A 6,463-nucleotide genomic window follows, 5' to 3' on the forward strand; every position below is an offset into this window, starting at 1 on the left:
CCACACATCTTTGGAGTGAGGGAGGAAACCGGAGCACCCGGAGGAAACCCACGCAGACACGGAGAGGAAGTGTAAACTCCACACAGACAGTGACCCAAGCCGGAATTGAACCTGGGTACCTGGCGCTGTGAGGCAGCAGTGCTAACCATTGTGCCACCGTGCTGCCCCAAAAGATAGTCATTGCTTGGCACTTACGTGGCACAAATATTATTTGCCACTTTTAGGCCCAAGCCTTAACGTTGTCCAGGTTTTGATGCAAATGGGCAGACTGCTTCAGTATCTGAGGAGTTGTGAATGGTTCTGAACACGGTTGCACAGTCAGTGAAAAGCCCCACTTCTGACCTTGTGATGGAAGGAAGGTCATTGATGAAACAGTTGAAGGTGGCTGTGTGTAGGAGACTAACCCTGAGGAACTCCCATGGTGATGTCCTGGAACTGAGATGACTGACATCCAACAACTACAGCCATCTTCCTTTGTGCCAGGTATCACTCCAACCAATGGAGAACTATTTAAAAGCATCCTGCACCTTTTAAAGGGGAGGTGCATTGGGCTGCAAGAAGTGTGGGAATTTTTGGAAAGATGCATCTGGGCTATAATGCTTGGGCTAATGGTAGAAGAAACAAGAGAGTGGACATTATGATCTCTTGATACTTCAAAATGAAAAAAAAAGAGTGATGTATCTAATCTGCATGAGGGTTGGAAGCGTAGGAAGTAGGTTGAAGGAGTGATAACAGAGGTCAATGCCAGGAGTGTTGTTTATAGAATCATAGAATCCCTACAGTGCAGACGGAGGCCATTTGACCCACTGAGTCTACACTGACTCTCTAACAGAGCATCTCACTCAGGTATCAAATATACGGATTAGTTTATCCAGTATTTATTGAATTTATACAATTTGGTTACAGTATTTTTCCGCCATTGGAAAGGTATATGATGGCCAGTGATACAGAAAAGGTGATCGATGTGGGGCAGTTGTCGATTGGGAAGGGATGGTTGAGATTGCAGGGCATATAAAGGACACTTTATATGCCTATATATGCCCTGTTTGTGAACAGAACTCCCACTTACCTGACGAAGGACCAGCGCTCCGAAAACTTGTGGCTTTTGCTACCAAATAAACCTGTTGGACTTTAACCTGGTGTTGTGAGACTTCTTACTAAAGATTTAGAGGCAGACATTACAGGGGGAGTTTCTGGCCTCGGACCCTAACCCTGAGGCCCAAAGGCCAGAAAATCCCACCCGAGGTCAATAGACCTTTGCGTGGTCTGTGTTCTGCTCGCTATGATTCCCGTGGTGGGCGGGAAGGAAAATTCCACCCTCCATGGGAGAAATTAGGAAATAGGATGACGGATGGAACTCTATTATGATTAATATTTGTATAAAAATTACCTTTTGAAACTTGCTTCAGTCTGCCTAATGCAAAATGAGGCTGATATTAACTTCAGCTTTCAACACAATTAGAAAATTGAGCAAAACATTAAATCCAATAAAATATTCAATATCAGCTCACGTAGCAGCAACACTTGTGATTCACTACACTGGCAGCAATGCACTTGCCTCTTTATTAATGAATTAATAGGTGTTGTAATGGGTCAGGGGTTTAGTCCATGGATCTCTACCTTGCTTGTCTGCTTGTTTTGAGCCTCTTTTATTTACTTCACTGTTAACTCCTCACATTCTCTTGACTTTCAGTCTTGATCTCTCCACTCATTTTCCTCACTTCTTGCCCTTCCATTCCCTCTTCCTCTCCCCTTCCTCTTCCTCTTCCCGTCTCAATGTTTTGGTTCTGCTTTTTTTCCCCCTTTTGTCTTTTGCTTCCTGATTTTCCGTCCTTTGTGCCTCTCATTCTCTCTTTTTTCCAATGCTGACTTTTCCTTTCCTGCAATGGCTCATCATCGGTCCATTTTCACCCTGACACACAGGAACAGAAGAATGCTGTTCAACTTATTGAGCCTCTTGCATCCTTCAGTTCAATCATGGTTTATCTATACCTCAACTTTAATTGCCTTCCTTTAATCCATGAACCTTGATACTCGGACCAAACAAAAAAAAAATAATCATAGTTTTGAAAATGTCAATTCTCACACATTACCTGCAGACTTTTTGGGGAGATTTTCCAGATTTCTGCTACTCTTTGCAAGAAAAAAATAAATTCCCAATTTTACACGAGTGCTGGTAGAACTATAGAATTCCTACAGTGCAGAAGGAGGCCATTTGGCCCATTGAGTCTGCACCAACTATCTGAAAGAGCATCTTACCTCCCCCCCTCCCCATCCCACTAACTCCGTGCATTTACCATGGCTAATCCACCTAACCTGCACATCTTTGGATATAAGGGGCAACTTAGCATGGCCAATCCACCTAACCTGCAAATCGTTGGAGTGTGGGAGGAAGCTGGAGCACACGAAAAAAAACCATGCAGACATGGGGAGAACGTGCAAACTCCACACAGGCAGTCACCCAAGGCCGGAATTGAATCTGGGTCCCTGGTGCTGTGAGGCAGCAGTGCTAACCATTGTGCGCCACCATGTCACCCTCCTGAATGGTATAGCTTAGTTCACTCACATACCGGTCTATGTTATAGAACCTGGTCAGACAAAGATATGTAGAGCGACAGGTAGTATTGAGGAAGCAGGGGACTGCAGAAGGACTTTGTTCAGGTTAGGAGAGAGGGCAAAGAAGTGACAGATGAATACAATATGGAAAGGTGTGAGGTTATGCACTTTGGAAGGAGGAATGGAGGCATGGACTATTTTCTAAATGGGCAAATGCTTAGGAAATCAGAAACACAAAGTGACTTGGGAGTCATTGTTCAAGGTTCTCTTAAGGTTAACATGCATGTTCAGTCGGCAGTTAGGAAGGCAAATGCAATGTTAGCATTCATGTCGAGAGGGCTAGAATACAAGAGCAGGGATGTACTTCTGAGGCTGTATAAGGCTTTGGTCAGACCCCATTTGGAGTATTGTGAGCAGTTTTGGGCCCCATATCTAAGGAAGGATGTGCTGGCCTTGGAAAGCATCAAGAATGATCCCTGGAATGAAGACCTTGTCGTATGAGGAAAGGTTGAGGACTCTGGGTCTGTCCTCATTAAAGTTTAGAAGGATGAGGGGGGATCTTATTGAAACTTACAGGATACTGCGAGGCCTGGATAGACTGGACGTAGAGAGGATGTTTCCACTAGTAGGAAAAACTAGAACCAGAGGGCATAAGCTCAGGATAAAGTGACGATCCTTTAAAACGGAGATGAAGAGGAATTTCTTCAGCCAGAGAGTGGTGAATCTGTGGAACTCTTTACCACAGAAGGCTGTGGAGGCCAGGTCATTGAGTGTCTTTAAGACAGAGATAGATAGGTTCTTGATTAATAAGGGGATCAGGTGTTATGGAGAAAAGGCAGGAGAATGGGGAGGAGAAAAATATCAGCCATGATTGAATGGTGGAGCAGATTCGGTGGACCAAGTGGCCTAATTCTGCTCCCTATGTCTTATGGTCTTATGTTTTCTGATAGTTTCCTGCTCCCATCTTCACAATTTACTGTGACTCATGTGACGTTAGTGTACCTTTAAGAAATGTTTTTTTAAAATCAAGTTCTCTGCAGTTGTAAGCCGACCTTTTCAGGGTTTTTTTTCTCATTGTTGCCAGGCCGTCTGTTAGAAGTCCTTGTATTGCTACTTCAATGGCTTAAATGGGGTTTTGTTTATTTTTACTCTGGGATTTTGTATGACCTTGCATTGTGAGGGCAAAGTCAAAGTCAGGTGGTTCCTCCCCAGGGAAAAATCTAAGGATTCATTTTTCAGTTTTAGTTGAGAACGGGGTGGACATCAAACTGAAAAGAAGTGTTTTTTTCTCTCTCTGGTTTTGGAAATTCTGCTGTTAGCTGGAGGTAAGGTTCCTGGCTTTCCGGAAGTAGAAAATCTGCTGTTGGTGGTTGGCTTGACTAGAATATCCCTGGTATTTTGGGCAGCTGTTCTGACTTCAAGCTTGTCTGTGCGTGCAATAAGAGAACTGCAGCGTCCAACCAAAGGGCGAGATTCCAGTCTCACTTGAGCATTAAACCTTTTAAAACCACGTGTTAAACCTGTGGCAAAGATTTTGTTTCGTTGGAACGTGGTTAGTTGTTGAGGTTTATACAATATCATGATTGTTTTTTCCTGTTTATAACTGGCAAAAGTTATTGCTGATTTTCTTTCTATACATGTTAACTGTATACTTAAATAAATTTTGCTTGACAAGAGCTTCTTAGTGAGTCAGTGAATCGCACCTGAAGTGAAATATCTCATGCTCACCTTGGCCAAATTCAAAGTGTAAAACTTATGATCCAGGAAGGTTTCATAAAACACTTTGGATCTGAATTACAATACTTGCAACGTATCATCAGCTGCAAACTCGGATATACAAAATTCTACTCCTTTATCCCACAATTGCTCTGCCTTGTGACAAACTGAGTCCCTTCTTACAACCCATCGCTTACACTTTGTTTCCTTTCTCCATACTCTCTGTCTCCCACCTCCGAACCAAGTTCAAGCCTCTGTCGCAGGATTAAAAATGTAAACAAATTAAGAAGTAGGAGCAGGAGCAATCCAAATGGACCCTGGAGTCTGCTCCACCATTCAATATGATTATAGCTCCTCTTCAACCTCAAATCTACTTTCTTGCCCACGCCCCACACCCCTCGATTCCCGAACAGCCCAAAAGATCTGTCTCTCTCTCTCTCTCAGCCTTAAATGTATTTAACAATGGAGCATCCATAACTACCCGGGGTAGAGAATTCCAAAGGTTCACAGCCCCTTGAATGAGGTAATTTCTCTTCACCTCAGTCCTAAATGAGTGACCCCCTAATCCTGAGACTCTAATCCTGTGTTCTAAACTCCTCAGCACAGGGGAAGCAATCTCACTACCCCGAGAAGCCCCATTCAGAATATTTTATGATTCAATTGGATCACCTCTTGCACTTCTAAAATCCAAAAACAAAAATCGACACAACCCCTCATCTTGCCTCTGATTCCATGTGAATTCAGTTTTGCTAATACTCTCTCATATGAAACCTTTACCTTCTGATGGGTCATAAAGGGGAATAGATATTCCTTTATCCATCGTTGTAGTGATTTTCTCAAGCAAATTGATTAGATTAGTCAGATATGATTTAGCCTTCACTGATCAATGCTAACTCTCTTCGATCAACTGAAATCTGTCCATGTGCCCAGTCACCCATGACAGATTCCATTAACTTCTCCCTGGTCGTGACTGTTGTACCCTGGTCGTGACTGCCTAAGAAACAGTTGTGGAGATGTAGATATGTCTGAACAAGAATTGGTTTATTGTAATAACATAACTATTTGCCAATGTTCAAGACTATCGGCATTACTCAGTCTAAGCCATGAGCTTTCACCTTCTAGGCTCCTAGTCATGTGACTCCCTCTTACATTGTCATGTGGGTTGTATTGCTTCTCCAATCCCATGGATTAACCCTTTCAGCCTTAACACCCTAATACTACATTTCCCCCAAATTAGGTATGTGTTCATTGACACAAATGTCTGCATTCCAGAAAATATACCTTGGATCTTTGATCTTGCCTCGGAAGCATTCTTCCTCTTTTTGGAGAATCCTCTCTACTATTGATAGCCTTATGTGTGAAGATTGTCTCATGATGCTCTATGTATATAGAGGTTTTTGTCTGCATATCTTCCCAAAGTGTCCCACCCAGCCTTTTACAAGGAGAGCATTTTGCGGTACTTGGAGGACATTGTTCATGTGAGGCTTTTTAGCACCACAGCACTGGAATGGTTTATCAACATCTATTGAATGTTTCTAGACCCTTTTGTTAAATTTGCCTCTTTCTAATATCTTGTTGCCCTGTAGATTAAAAGAATTGTCAAAAGCTTTTAGGATCTCCTCAAATTTGTCCGACCTTTCATTTAATGCTTGTCATGCTATCAGATCATCAGCAATTGTTCCAATAGAGTGCAATAATATATTGACTTGTTCAGTCTCTGAGTTAGAGTCATAGAACCCTACAGAGCAGAAGGAGGCCATTTAGCCCATCGAGTCTGCACTGACCACAATCCTACCCAGGCCCTATCCCCATAACTCCATGCATTTACCCTAGCTAGTCCCCCTGACACTAACGGGAAATGTAGCATGGCCAATCCACCTAACCTGCATATCTTTAGATCATGGGAGCAAACCAGACCGCCTGGAGGAAACCCATGCAGACATGGGGAGAATATGCAAACTCCACAGTGACCCAAGCCAGGAATCGAACCTGGGTCCCTGGCGCTGTGAGGCAGCTGTGCTAACCACTGTGCCACCGTGCCGAGTTCTTGTTTAACCTGGATGAAGTTCTGAACTTCAAAGTCCCTTCCTCCATACTGCCCAATTCTGTGTTTGGTCTGGCCATCCCGTATGCTCAAGTCAGTCTGGCAAGGCAAATTTAAAATCCTTAGCTGTTTTAAGCTCCTTCTGGT

This window comes from Mustelus asterias, chromosome 21 (genome assembly GCF_964213995.1).
Source record: "Mustelus asterias chromosome 21, sMusAst1.hap1.1, whole genome shotgun sequence".
NCBI classification, from domain to species: Eukaryota; Metazoa; Chordata; class Chondrichthyes; order Carcharhiniformes; family Triakidae; genus Mustelus; species Mustelus asterias.